Here is a 26,836-nt window from a genome sequence, read left to right as displayed (position 1 = left end):
ATATTTCGAAATTTAAGGACGCTAATTTACTTAAAATGTATACACCCCGGCTTATCATGTAGCGGTAGCTTTCGGAAAGGTGGAAAACATATATTTAATACTTGCGCCGGGTATTTAATGTTCGGCTCCGCCCGAACTTAGACTTTCTTACTTGTTGTTATAAATTGTTGAGAAAACCTGAGGCAAAGTCTTCCTTGCCCATATGATTAACATGTGCTAAGGAATAGTTTTTCGCATTTTCTGACGAACGTGTAATGTTGAGTTGTGTCACCTTTGAAGATCGTGTACGAGATGATGAATACATAGTCAATATATAGCACGTTTAATAATAGGTTAATTCCCCACGAGCCCGCAGGATCCCGCGGGTCCCCAAAACAGCCCAGAAAGCGTTTCTCACGCTAGAAAAATGGGTAATAGAGAGGGAATACCTTCCTCTTTTGAATCGTAAAGGTCTTCCTCTTCGTGCCCGAAATAGCCCGGAATTTTTTCCGGGCAGAAATGTGCAAGAAGTCAATTCGAAATACCAGTTGTTGTTGGTTTACATCCGAGCGCAAATTTTGTAAAATACCAAAATGGAAAATAGCAGTAAAGTTTCAGAAATGTAGGTATTTGCTAATTTTATTAGACATATAAGATAAATACACATAAAATCAATGTTTAGAGCTGATTGGTTGATTCCAGGCACGAAATGTTGTTTTTTGCATTCCTCACGCTCGGGGCACTTTTGGCACGGGTTGACTTATTTTTAACACTTGTGAGAGAATAACTTATTTTTACGCTCTAATTACCGAAACAGCCCGGAAAGCGTGTGGGACAAAGCTAATATAAAGAAATTTTTCAAATTTTCAATTTTGTGGGAAAACGCAATCAAAGTTTGATCAATTCATACAGTTGGTATTCCAAAAGACAGATGGAAAGACACATATCTTCGCCATTTCTGGGAAGTTTAGTCATCTGTTAGGCTGAACATGTTTTCCTCATCAAGCTTATTAATTGTATTATGAATTCTCCAAGAACGTAAATTTTTAATGACATCTCTATACTATGAAACGTGCGATACCAGTTTTTCCTTACTACTAAGCATTGGTATTATTTAGTGGAAACATGGCTTTTTTCCACTATTTGCAAGATTTAGTGGAAATAGTCTTTAAGCCATTAATATTAATTTAGTGGAAATTTTGTCAGCTCCAATATCACTAAGCTTGGAGTGGAAAGCATTGTGCACTACCACTAGACATAATAGTGGTAATGAAAACACTGGTTTTTCCACTAAAAATGTTTGCTCATAAAAAAAAATCAGCCCCACTACTATAGCGATAGTTATACCACAAATGACCCCAAAAAAACGCCGAGTTACGTAAATTTAATTTTGGATCCTAGATCATGGATCTGTGTACTTTCCATATCAGATCATTTTCCAAGATATTTTAATTTTTATGAAAAAATGATCTGATATGGAAAAACGGTACACAGATCCATGAGCTAGGACTTAAAATTAAATTTACGTGTCTCGGCGTTTTTTGGGTCATTTGAAAACTTGAAATTTTCCCTAGAGTGTTACAAAAATAATTTTTCCCTCCTATAGTAAACAAACAATTTTTAATACAATATAGAAATTTTAGTCATAAGTCATAAGTCATAAGTCTCTAACACATTATTAATTAACTAATTAGATTTTTATTTTATTGACATGAACATTTTATTCTAAAGAATTTTTTCTCAAATAAACTCTTGTAGATTTTTAGTCTTATTTAACGTTAATATTTCTTATCTTATTATTACTATATAGAGAAGCTTTCAGCCTTTATAAAATAACGAAAGTCTGGCCGTCGCGGGCTCTTGCTCTATTAGACCGAGACATGAAAACTTTAGTAGGCCATAAAATAAAAATGCGAGCTATCTTTTGCAAATCCATCGAGTGTTTTACTACTGGATGGGTATACTTTCAGAAAATTTTAACAAAGTCCGGGCTGGTTTCGGCTGTCGCAGTGTAGTTTGAGTTTAACTTTTTAAACTGGTGGCCACTCTCTTCAAGCACCTCAAAACTTATTTAATTGTTGTATAGTATTTTCAGCGCAACACTTTGGCAAATCCATATTACACATCTACAGGGCAAGCTCTTTCATTTAACACCTAATTTTTGAAAATCGAACGAACGATACAGATTTTATGACTAGGTGTTAAATATTTATCGATTAACAAGTTTCACTTCAAAAAAATTTTGGAACATTCGAATTAAATCGAATTTTTACCACCACATTTCGAATCGAATAATCGAATGGTTGGGCAATGTGCGAAATTCGGAAAAAATCGAATTTCAACCCCCCACTACGCATCCCTATTTGCAACTACTGAACAATTCTTTGACATTCACTATACTCTTGTGCGTTGACAACTGAAAATTAAATAATTATTTGGAATATTTTTAATTAATATTGGCTGTTTAATCGTTTAAGTGGCGAATATTATAGTTTTTGTCACGGTTTAAACCATGACACAAAAAATAAATTTGTCACTTTTTCGTCGCCATCATGACACAAAAAAGAAGGTAGTTCGTTTCATTGTGACCTTGTCGTCGCCATAGTAACAACCTGACAATTAGGCAGATTGTGACATTTTGTGCTACCTCCTTCAAATTGTATTACCTATTATTTTTTTGTTTATTTAAAAACATTTTGTTCTCAGAATCGAAATTTGAACAAGCAAAATGTATTTTGTTGGGTACGGTTCGGTTATTTGTACAATAATTTTGAGTTATTGTGTCCGAACGCGCAACCCGATTAAAAAAAATTTAACATACACGTGTGGTCAAACGATAAAACATGAGTTTAAAATCAAATTTCATTAATAAATTCGGTTTTAAATATGGAATTTTTTTGTAAAAAGTACTGTGTTCAGCGTAGCCGGAGTTGGACTGATGAAGTTTATTTTTCTAAGCGCGGCTTTCGCCGGAAAGGTATTTTGTGCAAAAATACTGTGGTTGGCGTAACCCGAGTTTACATTTTCTCTGCCGAAATGCCCATTTTCCAATGGGTCCCCAGGGGTCGGACACCAAAACCATTGCACAAATAACCGAACATTTCTCCTTTTGTTTTTGACAGAGAAGAGTGCTAATGCTCAATAAGTTGATAATTGTAGTTCTACTAATGCATACTAATAATAAATCATCCATTTTGTTTCGCACTCCCTCCAATATTGAACTATAAAATATATGTATTTATTTTTACCCAAAGAAACAACGATATTACATCTTGTTTTTGCTTATAATTTCAACATTTGTAAACCAATTATGAATCTTGATATGTATATCATTGGTAAAATATGCTTAAAACGGTATATAGTTTACCAGATGTCGATTTACACATTTTTACCGTTTTTTGTCGATTTAATCTCACTTCGAAATGTTTTTCGATAGTAAACCATAAATAACTGATCAGAAATTATAAAACAACTTTTAATTGTAATTTGAATGTGATACTCCCTTATATATGGGAAAATCTTTTGAGATGGGACTTTAAAATAAAAAAAAAATATTTGAAACTTAGTAGCACAATTTTTTTTTCATAAATTATCACTTATCAACTTAATAGAAGTACATTGTAACCCGTGTAACTAATGTTTTTTTAATTGCTACTCTATTTAAACCATATCTTTAAAATTGTTTCTTACTAGCCCGTCAAGTTAGATTTTCAAGGTTGCAGTAACTCACATAAACCTGAAAACTGGTACGAGTTTTACGAACGTTATAAATGAAATTTGAACAGTACTGATCGATCTCAGGTCTGTAAAAAAAATAATTCAAGGTCAAACGTCACATAAATTGATTGTTACCATTTTTCAGCTAAACGGTAAGGTTTATCATAAAAATAGGTTAGACAAAAGTGCAGATTATGCAATTATGTCCAAAAACCGTTACGACAGTTTTGTTCCTAAGAATCACCATTTCTGGGATACAACGACTTGATCGACATACATTTTGTAATCATTCCTTTAACTTATAAAATACTTTGAATTCAAGTTAATTTTTTTACAGGTGGTAATATAAAAAATGCAGTCTGTATTGGAGGTGCCACGGGCCCCTTTCCAAGAGCCCACATTTTTTCCACGAGTATAGTGTTGATTTCATTTATCTCCAGTACCCTACCACAAATACTTCCAAAGGTATGCAGCATGAAAAATTCCTTTTGTATGGGAGGTGCAACGCCCCTTTGGCTAATTGAGATAAGAACTATCCTATAATTTAAGTTGGGCTAAATGACACCACTGTGCGAAATTTCATAGTGATAGGTTGAATAGTGAAGGGTAAGGATTTTTTACACAGACCCAAATGCACAAACATAAAATATTACACCAGGCCTTATGAACTTTTTTGCGTTTGATTGGTTGTGTTCAATGAAAACCCATTATTAAGTAAAAAATTACGCACTCATCACGCGTTTTCTCAAGAAGATATTTCAGCAATGATAAGTAGCACATTGTCGTTTAACCTTGGATTCCCCTTATGCAGAAGTAAAAAAGTATTTCAGTATACCCACAAATGAAAAATGAGTACCGCTCAACGACTACCACAAGAAAATTCACGCTTTTTATAAAATACGTGAAATTCAGTTACAGTTGTGAGCAACCTTTTTTCTCGCATTTTGTAAGTAACACATTTGTTTAGTAAACGTCTGAGACCCCCAAGCTTTAGGTGTGGCCGCTCAGGAAGTTATACCTTAATAAAAAGTAGATTTTTTGCGAGTTGCACTAAAAATTTCCTGATTTTCTCGATTCTAGCAAGTAAATTAGTCATTTAAACCGTTAGTTTTGTTATGAATAACTATTTACTGATATTTGCACATATTATTATTAACGAATGTATAGAAACCGCACTTGGCAGTACAGCTGCTTTGTGGCGGCAACAATATGCCAGTACACAAAATGTCTCCGTCTTAAAAGATTTCCCCAATTTTTAAAGTTTTTACAATTGCTGTTTCTGCTGTTTTTATTTCACAAATTTGATAAATTTGGTACGAAAAAAAAATTTACAGCGATTTTTTGATGCAGTTTACTTCTATTTGACACGTAGATCATGGATCCACAGTCTTGCTCCTAAATTTCATTTGGCAACAATCCGCCATTTTGGATTTTCGGTTTTTTGGGGTTTTTTTTGTGATTTGCAAGCTTATTTTGCATTTTTCGTAAAAACAATGGTTTAATACAAATTTGTAGAGAATTTAATTTCCAACAGTTCTTATATAGAAGATTTAAAAAAAAAAACGTTTTATTGTAAATAATTAGCAAAAACTGCGAAAAAACTATACATTGTCACGGTTTTAGCCATTTTTCAACAATTTCTGTTGAAAAAACGTAGCATACTGAAACTCCAAAGTTGTAGAGAATTTCATTCTCCTCAAATTTTATACGAACATTTTTTTGCCAAGTACAACGATGTAAGGGAAACGGCGTAAAATTCATTTCAACATCACGTCAACCGGTAAAGTACGATGGCCAAAATTCTATAGAACGGATTACAAAGATTAAGGTCTTAAAATGACCAAATAGACGCCCCTGAATAAAAACAGTGTGGCCTTTTAAAAATTCAAAAAGGGCGAAAACCATGACAATGTAAATTTTTTTCGTAGTTTTGTTATTACAATAAAAAGAGTTTTTTTTTTTTAAACCTTCTCCTTAAGAAATGTGGGAAATTATATTCTCTACAAATTTGTATAAACCAATTTTTTACGAAAAATGCAAAATAAGCTTGCAAATTGAAATTGAAATCTGAAAGAGATTGCCAAAAAAACGAAAATAAAGCCTAAAATCCAATATGGCGGAATGTTGTCATATGAAATTTAGGGACAAGACTGTGTATCCATGATCTAGGTCTCAAAGAAGGAAACTGTATTAACAAATCGCTGTTACAAATTTTGTTTTAGAAAAAGTCTACTTTTACTATAAAGTATTTTTAGTTCATTGTCTAGTTTATATAAGTATGTATATGCATACATAAATACATATAAAATATATGCATCTTATTTTGGTTTTGAAACTTTTTCAGCACTTATATTTATAAAATTCGTTGTGTTTATTAAAGTTGCGAAAAGTGTAAAAATAACTTTACGTCAATAAATGCTCAACTTAAAAAAAGGAACAGTCCAGCGCCATAGTCTTGGTCTGCAGGCTGTATCGGCGATACAGCCGCTAAATTTAAACGTAGAATACGTGGTATGGTTAAGACCAGGGTTGTTGCGAATAATATTCCGAAATAAAAGTCCTTTCCGGATAGTAAAAAACCGCTTATCCAAATTAAACAAGTTTGGTATCAAATTAAAGAGGACTTTAATATCTTTATAATTGTTTATAATTGAAATGTCAAAAAAAAAGCCACATATTTAAAAATATTTCATTAAAAAATGTTAATTAAGTACCATAGAACAAACCTTGTGTCAGGTGTGTGCATTTCGTTAGTATTAAATTATAAAATAAATATAAATTAAGGTCGTTCGTTATTTCTGTTTAAAACCTATTTCATTCCTCTTTCATATGATAACAAATTTGTTTAATTTGGACAAGCGGTTTGTTTATTATCCGCAAAGGACTTTTATTTCGGAATAATATTCGCAACAACCCTGGTTAAGACCATATCCAAGTCAAAAACGAAAGCACACCCTAAGAAAAAATTATCGATAACAAAAGCGATAATAATATCGATAGCAAAATCTATAAAAATATCGATAAAAAAATCGATGAAAATATCCATATCAAAATCGATAATAATAGCGATAGCAAAATCGATAACAAAATCGATAAAAATACCGATAACAAAATCGATAACAAAATCGACAACCAAATCGATTACAAAATACATCAAAAAATCTATTGCAAAATCGATAACAAAGTCGACAACAAAATCGATAAAATATCGATAACAAAGGCAATAATATCGATAGAAAAATCGATAATAAAACCGATAAAAATGTTGATAACAATATCGATGGCAAAATCGATACAAATATCGGTAACAAAACCGATAAAAATATTGATGACAAAATCGATAAATATATCGATAACAAAATCGATAATAATATCGATAGCAAAATCGATAAAAAATCGATAACCAAATCGATAAAACAACCGATAACAAAATCGATAATAAATATCGATAAGCAAATCGATAAAAATATCGATCATTATATCCATAAGTTCCGAAAATATCGATAGCAAAATCAGTAACAATATCGATAACAAAATCGATAAAAATATCGAAAACAAAAGCGAAAATAATATCGATAGCAAAATCGTTAACACAATCAATAAAAATATCGATGACAAAATCAATTAAAATATCGACCACAAAATTGATAAAAAAATATCGATAACAAAAGCAATAACAATATCGATAGAAAAATCTATAAAAATATCGATAATAAAACCGATAAAAATGTCGATAACAATATCGATAGCAAAATCGATACAAATATCGGTAACAAAACCGATAAAAATATTGATGACAAAATCGATAAATATATCGATAACAAAATCGATAACAATATCGATAGCAAAATCTATAGCAAAATCGATAAAAAATCGACAAAACATCGCTAACCAAATCGATAAAACAGCCGATAACAAAATCGATAATAAATATCGATAAGCAAATCGATAAAAATATAGATCATTATATCCATAAGTTCCGAAAATATCGATAGCAAAATCAGAAACAATATCGATAACAAAATCGATAAAAATATCGATAACAAAAGCGAAAATAATATCGATAGCAATATCGTTAAGACAATCAATAAAAATATCTATAACAAAACCGATAAAAATATCGATGACAAAATCAATTAAAATATCGACAACAAAATCTATAAAAAATATCGATAACAAAATCGATAGCCAAATCGATAACAAAATCGATAATAACATCGATAACAAAACTGCTAAAAATATCGATAACGAAATAGATAAAAATATCGATAACAAAATCGATAATAAAACCGATAACAAAGTCGATAACAAAATCGATTACAAAATCGACAACAAAATCAATAAAAATATCGATAAAAAATATCGATAACAAAATCGATACAAAATATCGATAACAAAATCGATAAAAATATCGATAAGTTCCGAAAATATCAATAGCAAAATCTATAACATTATCGATAAAAGCTTCGATAAAAATATCGATCACAAAACCGACAAAATATCGATTATTCCGAACATCTCTAAAATCCCGAAATAGTTCCCAAATTGAGTCTTTGCGCCTCTATCTATATCCTTTTCTCTAAAACTACCTTTATTTTAATCTTCCTTCCTCTATCTTCATCTATACTTTTATCGGTATCCTCATCCTTATCCTTTTCTTTATATTTATCATTGTTTTTATTTGTAAGTTTATCTTATTCTTCATATACATATTCCCCTTCACCGTTGCCCTTATATAAGTAAAGTGCTTAAATTTACCTTGGTCTTCATTTTTGCCTTTATCTTTACGCAACTTTGTTTTTGTTTTTATTTTTACCTTTGCCTTTATCCTTTTCTTTATCTATGTACGTACTCACCTTTACTTTTATTCTTGGATTGGTCTTTTTCTAAGTGTTGTTCAAAAAGTTTTCGCGTATTAAGCATACATGTGTTCATACTAGGGATGTTGCGAATGTGGAATTTCAGACATCCGCGGATGCGAATGCGGATGCGAATATCTTACAGCTAACATCCGCGGATGCGGATGCGAATGCGGATGTCAGGTATTTTTAAGAAACAATTAGAAACTAGCTTAATGGCGAGATCCTTGTTTAAACAGTACTTACAAGCCAAACCAGATGTGTCAGGTTTCTCTAAAGCTTTTTAAAAATAATTCGTCATTCTCATTCCTTTGGCTATTTCAAAATTTGGGGAATCTGTAACTTCATCAGCGTTTTTCGATTTTAGTTTTTGTAATTCATTTTTAATACTTTGTCTGCGACTGGGTTTAAAAATGTGTGCTTATAGCGAGCTAAATAGGTGGATATGGAAAATAAATTATTATTTTCCAGGAATGGAAATTTTTAACAAAATTCTGTTTTCAAAGTCGTGGCTGCCAGCCGAATCGGATCAGAATATTGCACCCCGTTTTTTATAAGCATCTGAATATCAAATAGTTACGTAATTCTTATATAATTAAAGATCAGACCTATAGCTTTTTAATTATTTGAGCATCGATTTTCTTTATAGCCAGACACTGATCATTTCTGCTGGAAATCCCTATTTAAGGAGCTTACTCTTTGACTTTAAATCGGAAAGAAGCGGCAGTTTTACCACAGAAGTTTTAGCCAAGGATCCTATGTATATCCCTATGAAAAAAATATTGCCCGACAAGTAAACAAAATTATCGTTTTTTTTTAATTTTTGCTAAAAATAAATTGCCCAAAGAGCCTCATTTGAAATTATTGAAACCAATACATATATGTAACATCAAAAGCAAGTCATGAAAATTTGGTTAAGAATTACAGTGCATATTTTCTTCTTTTGTGTCTAACAGCCTAACCTAATATTCGCGGCTTGCGTTTTGGTACGCATGCCGTCGAATTTGTTTTTTTGCGTCACCCGAAATTGACTTGCATGTGTTTGCATTTGATTTCATTGAGCGAAACGTCAAGTCAAAATGTCACGCAGAACAAAAATTGGAAATTAAGTTAGCTTCATACGCACGCCGTTCAATTTCGGTTGATATCATACAAGTTGCATGTGCATGAGAAATTTTTGACAATAAATTGGCGGCGTGCGTGAATATTAGGTTAGCCTGTAATAGTTTTTTTTAAGATTGTTCCAAAAAAATCTTAAAGAAAGAAAGCGAGGCAGGTATTTAAAGCACAGAAAAAAATATCATTTAATGGACTATGTTCTCTTTGACGTACGTCAAAGATCAAGTAGAAGTGGGAACCCATTGATAGCTCGGTTATATAGCTTAAGAAATAATAGAGGGATTCATGAAACGTCGCAAGTTGTTGCAAATGTCGCATTTGTCGCAAAATTTGCCACTTTGCGACGCAGCTGATTACTTTTGTATGGAAACTTTCTTGCGACGTTGCCATATTATTTAAGCCGGCAATCATTGCAAAGACAAAAACGCGAAACACATGTTTTTTTATTGTCTTCAAATACTTCAAGAAAAAATATATCAGTTAAATCTGCTTCGACATATAATTGTAAAAACTTTTATTTTTCTCTAACGCGCGGCATTTTTAAAAAACTGTTACATTTGCAGTCCAGAGTTGCGATAGGTCGTTCATAAAACTTTGTTCGCAACATTGCCATTTCACCAAAAATGCCACTTTGCGACGTCTTATGAATCGCACTAATATGTTTAAAGACATGTTTGTCAAAGTTGATAAATATGACATTTGACCTCTTTTGTTACACAAATACCCCCACGGCCACAGGCAAACATATTGGCTACAATTTGTCATTTTGTTTGCCATATATACGTTTTATCGGTGCACTTGCACAACATTCGCATTCGCAAAAGCTCCGCATTGATTATTGCGAATGCGAAAGCGAATGCGAATATTCGCAACAACCCTGGTACATACGCTGCGATTAGGTTACAAATATTGCGCCATCTGTTTATCAAAAGCCGAAATATGTACTTACGCACACATACATACTTTTTGTCTCCTTTTTTTGATTGTCTTGCCGAAGATACACAAACCAGGCAATCCGATGAGACCTATCATTAACTACAAATCTACTGCCGGACGCCTAAAGACGCTGCTGAAGGATAACCTGGAGCTACGCAATAAATACACCATCACGAATACAGCAGAACTAATCGAAAAGATGAAATCGTTGAAGATCAACAAAAACACTAAATTCGTATCATTCGACATCGAGGACCTTTACCCATCGATACCAACAATAGAAACCATAAAGACCGTACAAGAAATACTGATTGAAAAAATGAAAAGAGCAGCTGCTACGGAAATAGTAAACGCATTTAAGGTTACATTAAAACAGAACTACTTCCGGTTCAATAATAAGATATATAAACATACGAAAGGGTTAGGAATGGGTAATCCGACGTCAGCAATACTCATGGAAGTATTCCTGCAAACACTAGAGGAGAAATATATGGAAAACCTTTCCACCAACCTAGGAGTAAAATTCTACGCGAGATATGTCGATGATGTAATATATCTAATAGAGGGAAACAAAGATAAGCAGATACTCGACTATCTCAAACAACACCAGAATATAAAATTCACTATGGAAATGGAAGAGGAAAGAAAGATTAACTATCTGGATTTAACAATTAAAATAAACAATACCACGAGCAAGATAGAGTTCGAAATATACAGAAAACCAACAGCCACAGGTATAATGGAACGTATTCTTGTTTTCGTACGAATCGAAAAGCATGAAATTTTCCTATCATTTTCTATACAAAAATTTCAAATTTTCGATTACAACAGCTCGAACCATCCACAGCAAAACAAAAAAAGCAGCACTTAGACAACTAATAACGAGGCTTGAAACGACCCGTCTAACAGAAAAAGACTACAAGAATGAACTGAATACAATATATGCCATTGAGCAAAATAACGGATATAAGAGAGGCCTGGTTGAAAAGTTAAGAAAGGACACAAAATCGAAAAAGGGCAGAAAAGGGGAAAACAATAAAAAAAAACTTGGGCAGTTCTAACTTACACGGGAAAGACATCGTATAAACTTGCCAAATTCTTTCATAAGTACGACATTCACACTGAAAATAAACGAAACTTTCGTTCATAGTACGAACACATTTTTCACAACGAAACAAGATTTTACGAACCATACGTATATATAACGAAAGGACTTTCGTAAGGCATTTTTTCAGTACAATTTAAGAAATCTTACGTTTATTTTACGAAACACATTCGTAAAGCATTGAACAAATCTCTGCATGAATAATTTTGTATATTGTAGGAAGGCATTCGTAATATTTACGTATGGTTTTAAAATTTACGAAATCTACATCTCTGTATTCGTACAATTTAGTTAATACTTTCGTATAAAGTACTAATGCAGAAACATGTTTTTTAAATTCGTACAACATACGAATATTTTCGTACAATATACTCAATTACCGGCAGTTTAATATGTCATCATATTTTTATGTAAGGCGTGTCATTGCGGAATTACTTGTTGGCTGCTGTGAGACGTATAATATAATTTTAAACGTTTTAAAAAGGGATTTGCTGGATAAAAACACAATACAAAATTAAATATTAAAGCTGTGGATATACTATGCTTTTAAGCATACAATGTTTTTAACATCGCCTACGCTGCGCCTTGCGCTGCAATGTGAGACTTAATAAATAGGCAATTTTATCAGTTACCTATCAACGGCAAGCCTAAGCCAGGAGCACTACTTGATGAAATTAAAAGTAAGTACATGTATGACTTTTCACTGAAACTTGCTTTTCAGACGCCTTACAATTTTCCTTTAATTTATAGTCGTCAAGGAAACAAACATCGATAAAGCTGCGAATCTGTCAAGTGCCTCTACATAAAAATATTATAATGTTTAAGAAAGTAAAACCAGTATTTTTTATATTCTTTCATATTTTATATCTTATTATATTTAGTTTTGTTGAGTCTCATAGTTTAACACTTTGCATCAATATACTTTATTGAATGAAGCCTAAGCAATAAAAAATATGTAGTATAGAACCTATTCGTATGCATATAAATAAAAGACTTAAGTTTTATTATAGGTAAAATAACCTTTTTTATTAATTCTTAACTACAGTATAGTTAGAAAATTCTTCTTCTTTCGTAGAACGTATGATTGCTTTTATTACACTGTGAGACAAATGGTAGGGGTCAGTGATCGGGAAGGGTTCAAACTACCGGGGAAAGTTATATCGGTAAAAAAGAGGTTATACGTGTCCCGGCGTTTCGCTGGGTCACGTCTAGGAATCGAGATATATATATAACTATCATATAGGGGAAATTGTCACCTTTGGTGGTCTTTTTTTGACATAACTCGAGAACCACTAGTCCGATTTTGCTCAAACAAATTTAAAAAAATTAAAAATTACAATTCCTTTAATCTGTGCATATAACGTTTTTCTATATAATCAACAGTTTTAAAAAAATGTTATATTTTAGGCAAAAAATATTTTTTTTCTTCATACATTTATTTTTACCGGCAAAACTGTTGATTATATAGAAAAACGTTATATGAACAGATTAAAGGAATTGTAATTTTTAATTTTTTTAAATTTGTTTGAGCAAAATCGGACTAGTGGTTCTCGAGTTATGTCAAAAAAAGACCACCAAAGGTGACAATTTCCCCTATATGATAGTTATATATATATCTCGATTCCTAGACGTGACCTAGCGAAACGCCGGGACACGTATAACATCCCGATTTTGACTGTCGCATAGTGTTATTAACACTAAAAAACATGACTAAAATTATAGCACAACACTATCATAATATTTTAATCATTAATGTTAAGCGTTTTTAAAAACGTTTTGTTAAACAAAAACGCTTAAGATTAACGATAAAACCAAAATTAAAGTGTTGTTTTATAATTCGTTATATGTTTTTTACAGTGTGGAGAATGAAAGCAATCGGACATTCTACGAAACAAGCGCAGATTTTACGAAAATAATTTCGTTAAATATACGAATTATTTCTGTGCATTTTACAAAAATTTCGTAAAAAACTAAGAAATAGCACGAAATTCTTTAGTAAATAGTACTAAATTCTTTAGTAAATGGTACTAAATTCTTTAGTAAATAGTACGAATACATTCGTAAAATGTACTAAAGATCTGATGCTTCATAATTTCGTAGTATGTACGAAAACGGTTTTGTACAATCAACGAAAACTTTTGTGGCTCAAAATGACGAAAAATTTCGTAAGATTTACGCAAGTTTTCGTTATATTTACGCAGATTTTATTTTCAGTGCAGACATCATTTAAAACAAGAAACACTATGGGAGGAATATTGAAAGAGAAAATTAGCCAGGAAGACCCACTAGATAAACAGGGCGTTTACAAGTTAACCTGCGAGTGCCGATACAGCTACATAGGAGAAACAGGATGAAATATAAGAACAAGGTATCGAGAACACATAAGGGATTATAATAAGAAAAAACGTAAACCAGATGCTACAACAGAATCAAACTTCGCAAATGACATGATCAAAAATAAATGCGCACCAATGAAGATTGATTGTACAAACAAAACTTCTCGGTGTAGAACATAAAGGACAAAGATTAAATATATGAGAAAATATGTAAATATATAAACAGAAGACCTTCAAAGGACAAATAATAAATCAGCAAATAAATACTGTATCGGACGTACCGTTTGAACCTCTAAAACTACTGTACGAAAAGAAAAATGAGAACAACAAAATATTAAGGATAGACATAGAAGGGAATACACTAAATACAAAAACAAAGAAGGTAAAAATCACTGACTTCTACCTACCAGCAAAAACAAGCCCGAAAAATTCATCTACCTATTCAGCACTGCAAATACTGCAAAACTAAGAAAACGTACTTAACAAAAGAAAGAGGTAGTTAACAAGGAGTATAAATACGAGCAACCAACAAAAATTATCCAGACCGAAAAATGACACTGAAGATGGCACAACGCCAAAACCGGTTTGTCTCCAAACCAAATTTGACAAGGGATGACGGAAATTCATTCCAAAATACATCTTACACCCACCTTGTCGGAAACAACAACCAAAAAGGAAAATCATTTTGCCTCCTTCCCTCACTCCAGCGCATGCACGTGTTTGCAAAACGATGACGAAGTGATTTTATACGGGAAATCATTTATGCCCATATATTTGAATAAAATAAACATACTTAGAAGATATCAACCAATACTTCCCATATACCAAACGAAAGGGAAGCTCTTGAATTTTTGATCAAAGAAAACAAAAACAAAATCATTCGAGCGGTTTTCGAGCACTGTGGTAATAAAATAAATTGCAAATTTTTTTCAACAATTTTTTGCCTTAAAATGCTCAATATTTGTTGAATTTATATAAAATTTGTACACGATAATATTTCTATTGCTCCAGAGAATCTATATCCCGAAAATGAAAGTTATATCTGCAAATCATAAGCTGCTGGAGCACTTAAGTTGACCCCAAAATTAGCCAATGTTTACCGTTCTTTTTACGACAGAAACCGAACTGGTTACTTACAAAAATGAATCTGTCGATAGGTTTGGAATTTTATCTTTGAAACGCCACACTTTTCTTTGATACCGCTTCGTTAATTCTCGTGCAATAAGCGTTTTCGTTAAGCTCTAAAAATTACAACTACAACATTTCAGCATAGCCTCCATATCGAAACGTATGTAAGACGTATTCTACGTCAAAGTTAGCTCTTCATTGAAGTTACTAATAGTATTATTAAGCTCTTTTTTTGACCGATTTAGCTCCAAACGAAATTTTTTCCGGCAACACTTAAAAGCGTGAATTTGTATACGTTTTGCAATAGAATTGAATTATTTTATAATTTAAGTATACTTTTTCTTTTATTCGGTGTGATATATATATGTATGTAAATATTTATGCAGCGATATATGTGGTATATTTTTCACTGCAACTAAGATGCTAATCTAGGGTACAGTACAAATATGAAGCTATTGAATTCCATCAATAATGCCCTAGTGTCGAGTTCTCAAATCTTCACGAAACTTTCACCTTGCTATGTACCTAAAATAAATAAATTTACATCAAACAAATTGATGAATTTTAAGAAATAAATTACTTTTTTCCTTTGTTTACCTTTTAGCATAAGCATCATTACTTGGAAATGTTAATTCACCCCGATGCGATACAGCAACAACAAACGGCAGGGGTGTTTTTGTACGAAAAGCGACTTTTCAGCGGCAACGCTCAGAGCGTTCCGATAAGCAACGTTATTTTGTAACAAACTTATCATCAAACAGTGGCTTTAAAATTTGTTTGATATTTATTAATTAAAGTACAGTATATTTGTGTTTATTTGTAAAATTGATGCACTAAACAAAAGTTTATTTTAATAAATTCGAAAGTTTATTTCATTAGTGCTGAAGAACAACCGTGCGTGCGTGTCCCCATAAGGCCCCACAGTTTTTTTTACTGGATATACTGAGGTATGAAGGAAAACAAAGTGGAAAGGAATTTAAAAAAATACTTAAGTGCTTATTTACAGGTCTATTCTGCGCTGGTAACATAAATTTTGTAATAGCTGAATTGCTGAATATTTTCACTGCATTACCAACGTACCTAGAATCGCGGTGACAAGAAGTGGTAACATTTTTTGGTAATAAAATTTTCTGGTCACAAAATCTTGGTAACGTGCAGAATAGACCTGTTAGAGTAAAATTGTTTGATTTTACATATTGTGAAAAAAATGATCGATTCTATTGCATTTGCAATTAAAGCAGCGGAGTAAGAGCGCGCCAATTAATTGAATTCACAAAGGTATGCGGAGCTGTAGCATCCATGGACGCATCTTTGTCAGCTTCTGATTGAATTGTTGAGAAAATGGAGAAGAGGAGCGGAAGCGCGAAGGTATACAAAATTTCTTGTGCATCTTTATAACGCCGCAGTATTTTTGCGTAAAACCCACATCGAAATTTACAAAAAAGTGCTTAATTAAACCGAATTTAGTAATAAACGAGTGTTTGGAAATTTTACACCTTTGTTTTGAATTAAAGTTTAATCCTTTGACTACAAATATATGTTGAGGTTTTTTGATTCGGGTCATGCGTTTGGACACAACCCAAGATCATTGTACAAATAACTAAACCGTACCCAAGTTTCCCGATAAAGAGCAACAAACATTCCTTTTTGATCGTTCATATAAAGCAGTGGATAAAAATATACAGTTGTTTTCAAAAAAACAATAGTGGGCCGGCGCAGAATGATAAAAGCTATTTTTTGAAATCTTCTGCTTTAGGGCTTGAAGAGTTGTGATAAAATGTTTTAAGTTAGAACATAAAAACCCGGAAAGTAAAAAGGAAATCGACACTTTTGTTTCAACTCTGTTCCATATTTAGATGTTTTAAAGTTATCTGGCTATTTTTCAATGTTAAATTACTAAAAATACGGTACTCTCTTTAGCAATTAGGTAGAAAAACGCATCTCTTTATTAACCGACTTCAAAAAAAGTAGAAGGTTAGGTTTGACATAGAACATAAAAAACTGGAAAGTAAAAAGGAAGTCGACACTTTTGTTTCAACTTGCCATTTTATGAGCCATTTTCCTATATGCACCAAAAACCAGCTGCTCAAAAATCAGTGCATAAGTTGAAAAGCCCTAATATTTTATGTCAATAAAACTGTCTCCATATTTAGATGTTTTAAAGTTATCTGGCTATTTTTCAATGTTAAATTCCTAAAAATACGGTACTCTCTTTAGCAATTAGGTAGAAAAACGCATCTCTTTATTAACCTACTTCAAAAAAAGGAGAAGGTTAGGTTATTAATTCGTCGGAATATTTTTTTTATGGCGCCTGTAACACAAAGTTTACAATTGTAACAAGTCTACAAAATATTTAGTCTGTTCCAATAGCAGCCGGTTTACAGGATTTAGTCAGAACTTACACGAAGTCGTTCCTATTGACATAAAACCTGTAAGTGGGAACACTTTTGAGAGAGTAACTAAGCAACTGTTCCTAGTCAGGAGTTACAGGATTGAGTCCCGAGTTTTTTTTTCCAGTAAATTCATGAAAAGTGTCAATCGGTTAGCTGATTTGCATGTGCAAACAAACAGAAAGCCTTGTAAGCAAAGAACCTTATATTTGTAAAAAATGGAAGTAAACAACGAAATATTTGAATATGTATAGATTTTAATAATTAGTTAGTGATATTTCAGCCAAATCAGTGTTATACAAATGACATATAAACAAAATGACCGACGTTTTTACAGGAAATAGTGCTTTTTGCGTTCCCGTGCACTTCTGCATCTGTTCTCCTTTTACTCTTACTTGAGAGAGTAAAATTGTAGTTTGACAGTTCCACAGGTTTTAGTCCGAAGTTCAAAGGAACAGACTAAGTAGTGATTCGCTTTAGCTACAAGTTCTATAATATTTCGTAACACAATATTATTTTATACACTTGTAGCTATCAGCGAAATATTCTACACTTGTAAATGTACCCCCTTATTCTAGAACCCGAATTTTCGTAATTCGTAATTCGTAGCTACGCTACATAATTTTACATATTTTGAGGAAAATTATGGATTCTGATGTATTGGCAATTATAGCAGCAGAGTAAGCGGGCGCTGTGGCAATGGATTCACAAAGGTATGCGGAGCTGTCGGGCATAGTAACCATGGGCGCATCTATGTCAGCTTCTGGTTGAATTGTTGAACCACAAGCCAGAACTCCTCCTATGCCTGAAGCTCTGGTTTTCAATCCAGTTAATGTATTAGCAGCTGCTTCCAAGGCATTGAAAACATGCACTTTGTTAGGTCCACCACCAGTTGCGCCTGCTTCTGCCTTCGGCCGCGCTTAGGGATTATAACCCTTACTAAGTAGACTTCTCCTTTCTGTGTTGCCGGAGAAGAGGGGCGTCCGCATGTCAAAGGAATACAAAGGTATTCTTGTGCATATCACACCGGCTACGCCTTCCACAGTATTTTTGCGCAGAACCCACGTCGAAATTTGCAAAAAAGTGCATAGTGCAAACCGAGTTTCTTAATAAGCTAGTGGTAGGAAATTTGAAACATTTATCTTAAATAAAATGTGAATCCTTTGATTACACTTGTACGTTAAAGTTTTTGGATTTGGGTTATGCGTTTGGACACAACAACCGAAAACCGTTGTACATTAACTAAACCGTACCCAAGTTTCTCGATAAGGGGCAACAAATATTCTTTTTTGCTCGTTTATATAAAGCAGTGAATAAAAATATACGTATATGTGAAAGGCAAATTTATCTGTTTAAATGAACACCACACCACCAATATTTCTTGCAAACACAGATGGATTTACATCTTTTATTTCGCCTCCGACACAGAATTGTTTTCGTACAAAATGACGCAAAAAAGCTTACTTAGTTCGTTTTTAGGCATGCCATTGTTACGAATTTCGAAACTTCGAAAATACGATTCGGATTGCAGCATACTATTTCTACGATTCGTAGCAAAATCCGAATTCGAAAGAGTTGCAGAATAGGGGTGGCAGGCATTTGTAGATGCGTTTCGATTTGCACTTTAATATACAAATTGTGAATAGCCTTGATTTAGTTATTTAGTTAGCTTTTTTTAAAAATCGACTATCCGGCTACTCGCTTAGTCAATTAGCAACTTTTTTGTCGGTTGATAGTCGAATAGCAATTATTCGATTAACCGCTCGCATTCGACTAACCGTTCACTTTCGTCTAACCGCTCACTATCGACTAACCGAAATTATTCGAATAATGACAGTATTTCATCATAAAATTATTTGTATTAGCGCGGTTGGGTTTTGTCAATAAGCATAAGTATTCAAAAAATAAAAAATAAAATGTTTACTCAAAGGAAACAACTAGTCGATAAATTGAAAATGAACGGATTTTCGACTAGTTGTTTGTGGCCGGTTAGTTGAAAAAGTCGAAAAAAACGGTTAGTCGATTAAGTGAAGTCGATTAATTTTTGAAACAAGTTTTGCTATTCGACTAATCGATTAACAACTAGGGACACGATATCAAACCGAAAGTTTCCTTTAAAGTATCGCTGGAAAAATATCGGGATATTATCGGGATAAAAACCCCATATTCCCAATATCAATACCAAATTCAAAAAAATTTAATTTGAATATTGGACTCTGTAAAGCCCAAAATATAACCATATTGCTTTACATATCAATGCCGAAGTATAGACATATGGACGTTTCCAGCGGTAAGTCATAGTACGACCTAGATTTGCAATAAATGGAACCGCGGTGCAGTCAAAATAAAAAATATGTTAGACGTAAAATTCATATTATATGAGCGTTAAAAATTAATTTAAAAACAATATTAACAAAAAAGTTTTAATGGAGATTTTAGTAGCGTAATGTCTTGTAAGGTGACGTCAGATACATTAACTTTGTAATGCGCCTACGCGATTCGATGCGATTCAAGGGTTCTGGTACTCGATTCCATAAATATCGTTTGAAAACTCTCGATTAAAAAGTATCGGTATCGAATGGAAAAAATATCGATATAGTATTGTATCGCAATTCGTGTCCCTATTGAGAAGAACTCTATTACGAGCATTTGTTTTCGGCGGACGTATAGCACTTGCCGTGAAAATAAAACATGTGTTACTAATTAGATATGGCTGCAAAACAAATAATGTTGAAAAAAGTTGCACTCGCCGTGCCCAGGGTCCGTTACAATAAATTTATATTGTGGGGCCTTTGCAAATAGTACTTTATTTAATTGCTAAAAAAAACGTGTTACTACTTAATTTCTATGAACATAATACGATTAACGGCGTATGAATTCCTAACGGTGAATTCCCAGCGCTGCTACTGGGTGACGTCGGCGCTACTCTATCGGCGTGTTCGCGGTGGACTGTGGCGTAGCGGCGCTCTACCTTTGAACTAGAGATGGGCACGGGCCTAAATTTTCAGGCCCGGCCTGGCACGAGTGCAAAATCAACTTTCAAAAACACGCCCAAGCCCGCACGTTAAGAATTTTAAGGGGGCCCGGCCCGGCCCGGCACGACGGGACACGCCCCAGCCCGGAAATAAAGAGTCAACTTTTATTGTATGTATACATATGTACATATTTTTAATTTTGTGTTTATGTTCATATGCATATTTACTTAAGCGAATCAATATTTTACATCAAAGATTTTTATAATATATTTTCTGGGAAGTAGAAAAAGTGGAAGGTATTTTATGTACAGATATGTATGTAAACAAAACTACTAAGTATCATATATTTTCTATAGGTTTCCAAATATTTCTTTTTTTGCTTTTCTCTTATCAAAAGAGTTTTAATACGTATGTACTATTTTTTTTTTGTATAAACACAAAAGCTCATCTAAATTTTTAGTATTAGCAACGGGCTTTTTCGTGCTTTTCTGAAATTTCACTGAACGCCCAGGCCCGAGTTCGTGCTGACAGCAAATATTCCGGCCCGTATCCGCGGCCTGACGCAGGGGCCCCTGCCAAAAGCCCGGGCCGTGACCATCTCTACTTTGAACAGCCAAGCCCTGTATAGTCGCCTATGTACAGGTCCTGCGCTATTCATTAGCAGCTGTGCGTTCACGACCACGGCTCCGCTAACGACGCTTAGATTTTGGACGACGTCGGTGTGCTCCTCTGGGCGACGTCGGCGCGGGGCTGGTAGGCCAACTGGCGTCGCCGTCGCGCGGCTTCACGGTTGACTGTGGGGTGGCGGCGCTCTACCTTTGAACAGCCACGCCTTGTATAGTCGCGTATGTACAAGTCGAGAGCTATTCTCTAGTAGCTGTGCGTTCACGACCACAGCTCCGTGCTGACTGCCTCGTATGTTGTTAACTCACATCTGTTATAGCTGGTGCTCTTTGTGTTGCTGAGTTGTGTGGGCACATGTTGCGTTGCTATGGCGACGGTGTAGCCAAGGAGTGTTGATACGGTGTCTCGTGTTGGTTGGCCGTGTCGATGATGTTGCTATAGTCGTTGTTGTTGGTGTAGGGGTATGCGTTCGTGTGGGCTAAATTCCGCGGATATTTAGTCCTCACAAACCGTAGCATCGAATTGTTTTATTCGCGATTACTGGGCTGATATCTTTAAGCACAGTTTCACACTGTTCTCGATTCAGTCTGAACCTTTCCACAAATTGTGCGTCCCTCAGGAAGAAAGTATTCATTCTCTCTTGATACCGATACACTGTAGGAACGTTTTCGTTTTTACTTTCGGAATGACTTGACCACATATCGACAGAAAAATGGTATGCTAACGGCAAAATACTTCACTAAACTGAGTCTACTCAGCGTTCGAGATAGGTGGAAAATTGTTTACAATTGCAGAAAAATCCGTAACACAACTGTACAAGTGTGTTCGTTGTGTTACGGAAATAGACTACAATTGTACAAAAAGTTCGGTAATTACAAGTACGGAACAACTTGCNGCTTTTTCGTGCTTTTCTGAAATTTCACTGAACGCCCAGGCCCGAGTTCGTGCTGACAGCAAATATTCCGGCCCGTATCCGCGGCCTGACGCAGGGGCCCCTGCCAAAAGCCCGGGCCGTGACCATCTCTACTTTGAACAGCCAAGCCCTGTATAGTCGCCTATGTACAGGTCCTGCGCTATTCATTAGCAGCTGTGCGTTCACGACCACGGCTCCGCTAACGACGCTTAGATTTTGGACGACGTCGGTGCGCTCCTCTGGGCGACGTCGGCGCGGGGCTGGTAGGCCAACTGGCGTCGCCGTCGCGCGGCTTCACGGTTGACTGTGGGGTGGCGGCGCTCTACCTTTGAACAGCCACGCCTTGTATAGTCGCGTATGTACAAGTCGAGAGCTATTCTCTAGTAGCTGTGCGTTCACGACCACAGCTCCGTGCTGACTGCCTCGTATGTTGTTAACTCACATCTGNCCTATGTACAAGTCGAGAGCTATTCTCTAGTGGCTGCGCGTTCACGACCACAGCTCCGTGCTGACGGACCCGTATGTTGTTAACTCACATCTGTTATAGCCGGTGCTCTTTGTGTTGCTTAGTTGTGTGGGCACATGTTGCATTGCTATGGCGAGGAGCCAAGGAGTGTTGATACGGTGTCTCGTGTTGGTTGGCCGTGTCGATGATGTTGCTATAGTCGTTGTTGTTGGTGTAGGGGTATGCGTTCGTGTGGGCTAAATTCCGCGGATATTTAGTCCTCACAAACCGTAGCATCGAATTGTTTTATTCGCGATTACTGGGCTGATATCTTTAAGCACAGTTTCACACTGTTCTCGATTCAGTCTGAACCTTTCCACAAATTGTGCGTCCCTCAGGAAGAAAGTATTCATTCTCTCTTGATACCGATACACTGTAGGAACGTTTTCGTTTTTACTTTCGGAATGACTTGACCACATATCGACAGAAAAATGGTATGCTAACGGCAAAATACTTCACTAAACTGAGTCTACTCAGCGTTCGAGATAGGTGGAAAATTGTTTACAATTGCAGAAAAATCCGTAACACAACTGTACAAGTGTGTTCGTTGTGTTACGGAAATAGACTACAATTGTACAAAAAGTTCGGTAATTACAAGTACGGAACAACTTGCAACTACAAGTTGCTTTGTGTTACAAAATATCTACACTTGTTTAATTTATTATAACACTTGTAGGACTTGTAACGCTTGTGTTACAGGCCCCTGGTAGTCAGGGCAAAACAACATTCTAAGCGACCGTCTTTAGGGGCCACTTTGTAGGTTTAGCTCCTCGGGTTTTGCAAAAAAATATTACGAATGAGCTAAATCTTTCAAATAATGTCGTAGATCTATGTGGTTGATTAACTGAAAGTAATTTGAGGGGGGAACTCTTTATAATGACATCATATTTCATGATGCAAGATGCTGAGGTATGAATAAAACGGTCTGAAGAGCTTAATAGATTTGTAAACCTAATGGTATGGAGCCTTAGTTTAAACTAATAACCTCAAACTGGACAAGTTTTCTTCCAGACTGTCCATTCGTACAGAAAACCGCCTAAGGTGCAGTTTGAGCCAAGTTGAAGTGTGATGGGCAGAGCACTACGGTATTGTCATGGTTTGCGTAGTTTGGTATTTGTCCAGTCTCTGTCATCAACGTCAATTATGGATAAAAAATTGTACTTTATTTTAAACAAAATCATATTAGTACTACATGAATGTTGGAAAATACCAACAAAAAAGGTACTTAATAGAATAACGACCTAAAAAATACCAGTAAACTACGTGTTTGGTCAGATGCATAACACTGTGCCTGCTCAAAGTACTTACGCTCATACTGTATGAGTCATACATATGGATGTTCATCAGCCGCTTCGAATTCAACCCTACCACAAGTCACTTACAGACACGTAAACATTTTCAAACTTCTGTGCTTACATATTTACGCTTTACTAATTACCAGAGGTCGAAAATATCCGTCAACACTTTGAAAGTGTCCCAAAATAACCGTCCCTATTTAAGAGAAAAAATAACCCACAAAACAGAACAGGTGATTTATTTTTTGTAGATGTGTGCTCCTCTCAATGGGAAGGGTTATTTGCATATCTTTTACAGTTGCTGTTGGACACGGACACTTAGCGCTGAAAGAGGAAAAATAAATGTTAGAGCGCGGTTGCCCACGAACGTGTACGCAGGGTACCGTAGAAGTGCGTAGAAACATATCAAATTTGCTGTTGATAGAGATAGAGGGAGATATAAGCAACGTCAACGTCACGGCCATGCGGTGGCAGAGTTGCGCTTTTAAATCCCTATTGATTTAAAATCCGCTATAAATTACGAAATATATTTGGTTTGTGATTTGGTTTGTTGACCAAATAAAAAATAAAATTTATTTGTGATTTGATTTGTCAACCAAATAAGAAATAAAAGTTTTTGATTTGATCTGTAGAGCGAATCAATTTTATTTGTAATTTTTCAACTAAATAATACTTTTGTGATACAACGCAAATAAGATATTCAAGTATCTTCCAACTTCCAGTTCTACGAAAATCTTGATTTTTGGGACTGATTCGGAATTTTCGATACTTCTTCAGGATTTTCGGAATCCTCAGGACTACTTCGGGATTTTCGGACTGTTTCGGGATTTTTGGACTATTTCGGGATTTTCGAAACTACTTTGGGATTTTCGGGATCCCCGGAACTAATTCAAAATTTTCGAGACTTCGTCGGGATTTTCGGAATCTTCGGGACTACTTAGGGATTTTTGGACTATTTCGGGATTTTCGAGACTTCTTCGGGATTATCGAAATAATCGGGAATACTTCGGGACTTTTGGACTATTTCGGGATTTTTGAGACTACTTTTGAATTTTCGGGATGCTCGTGAATAATCCGTGATTTTCCAGACTTCTTCGGGATTATTGGAATCTTCGCGACCACTTCGGGCTTTCAGGACTATTTCGGGGTTTTTATACCCGAGCGCACTTGTGCACAAGGGTATTATAACTTTGTTCACATAACGGTTGTTTGTAACAGGCAAAACGAATCGAGATAGATATAGACAAATGTATACATAAATGATCAGGATGAAAAGAGAAATCGATTAAGCGGTGACAGTCTGTCTGTCCGTCCGTCCGTCTGTCCGTCCGTCTGTGCACACGATAACTCGAGTAAAAATTGAGATATCTTAACGAAACTAAGTACGTGCACTTCTTTCGGGCGTAGGACGGATGGTATTGAAAATGGGCAAAATTGGACAATAACCACGCCTACCTCCCATATAACGGTAATTTTCAGAAATACGAAAACTACGATATTTTAGTAACTACTGAAGATTATTCACTCAAAATTGATATTTACAATAATTTTTAGACGAAAAATAAGAATATCATACATTTTTGGGAAATGGGCGTAGCCACGCCCACTTACGGCTACATGTGTATATCTTGGTAACCGCTGCACCGATTTCTTCCAAACTTGGCACAGTTGTTGGCCTTGGTACAGGATACCAAATGGCTGAAAATTTTTGAAATCGGACAATAACCCGGCCCACATCCCATATAACGGTAATTTAGAGAAATATGAAATTTTCGATAAATCTGTGAATATTAAAGCTAATTTATTCAAAATTGATGCTTGCAACAATTCTTTGCCAAGAAATACGTTTATGATAAAATTTTGGAAAACGGGCGTGGCACCGCCCACTTATTATCACATATATGTATCTCGGTAACCGTTCTACCAATTTGTACCAATCTCGGTATGGTTATTGTGCTTGCCACATGAAAGCAAAACATTCAAAATTATTGAAATCGGACTAAAATTACGGCCGCTTTTCATATAACGGTAAATTTCAGAAATGCTTGAAACTTCAATATTTCGAAAGTACGCTAATTTACTCAAAATTGATACACCCCGGCTTACCATGTAGCGGTAGCTTTCGGAAAGGTAAAAAACATATATTTAATATTTGCGCCGGGTATTTAATGTTCGGCTCCGCCCGAACTTAGATTTTCTTACTTGTTTGACTATGGAAATTAATTAAATATCGAACATTCCTGGTTTCCAGGTTGAGTTTCTGTGGCTATATCATTTTCTTTATAATTACCTTTATTTTAATCCTTCTTCCTTTATCTTCATCTTTACTCATCCTCATCTTTTTCTTAATATTTATCTTTATCATCTTTATGTTTATCATTTTTTACATCTACATATTCCCCTTCACCTTTGACCTTATATTAGTAAAAGTTTTAAATTTACCTTGATCTCAATTTTTGCATTTATCTTTACGCATCTTTGTATTCTTTATTTTTACTTTTGCCTTTATCCTTTTCTTTATCAATAAAATAAAATAGCTTAATTTCGGTGTATCATATTAAGAATGTGCACGCTCTCTTCTTTATCATAAATGCNAACGAGGACGCAAGAGTCGGGATTGAGTATAGCCATGCAACTGTAGCTGCATACCCAGCGCAATGACTATACCCCATTGCACTTCTTATTATTCTTTATAAAAATACAGTTTATACTAAATATATGAAAAATCATAAGAATAAAATTGTTAAAGTTTGTGCTAAACTCGGGAAAATTCAATAAATTTGCATACAAGTTTACAACATTCTAATCAGACTTTTTATAAAAATTTTTAAAATGAAGTTTTGCAGCCCATTAAATTTTAGTTGATTTTTGGTATTGTTTTTACTGAGAGTTTCTTCCATACAAAATATGTTCGACAATTCTTTTTATATGGACGACACTGTCAGCAAAAAAAAA

General features: G+C 34.6%; 1 protein-coding gene and 1 long non-coding RNA gene across 2 annotated transcripts in view; both read right to left on the bottom strand.

Moving 5' to 3' along the window:
• Positions 1–10,921, bottom strand: part of LOC108374605 (uncharacterized) — a 17,070-nt gene extending 6,149 nt beyond the window's left edge. Inside the window, exons 1-2 of the long non-coding RNA XR_001849066.1 lie at positions 10,837–10,921; positions 8,545–8,547 (exon numbers count right to left, since the gene is read on the bottom strand). This is a non-coding gene — a long non-coding RNA (uncharacterized LOC108374605). The remainder of the gene's footprint in view (positions 1–8,544; positions 8,548–10,836) is intronic.
• tweek (transmembrane protein KIAA1109 homolog tweek) overlaps positions 1–26,836 on the bottom strand; it is a 443,660-nt gene that overhangs the window by 368,968 nt on the left and 47,856 nt on the right. The window lies entirely within an intron of this gene.

This window comes from Rhagoletis zephyria, unplaced genomic scaffold (assembly GCF_001687245.7).
Source record: "Rhagoletis zephyria isolate East Lansing unplaced genomic scaffold, Rhagoletis_zephyria_1.1 Rzeph_scaffold_00090, whole genome shotgun sequence".
NCBI lineage: Eukaryota > Metazoa > Arthropoda > Insecta > Diptera > Tephritidae > Rhagoletis > Rhagoletis zephyria.
The sequence above is the reverse complement of the archived record's forward strand: the minus strand, read 5'-3'. Positions and strand labels throughout refer to the sequence as shown.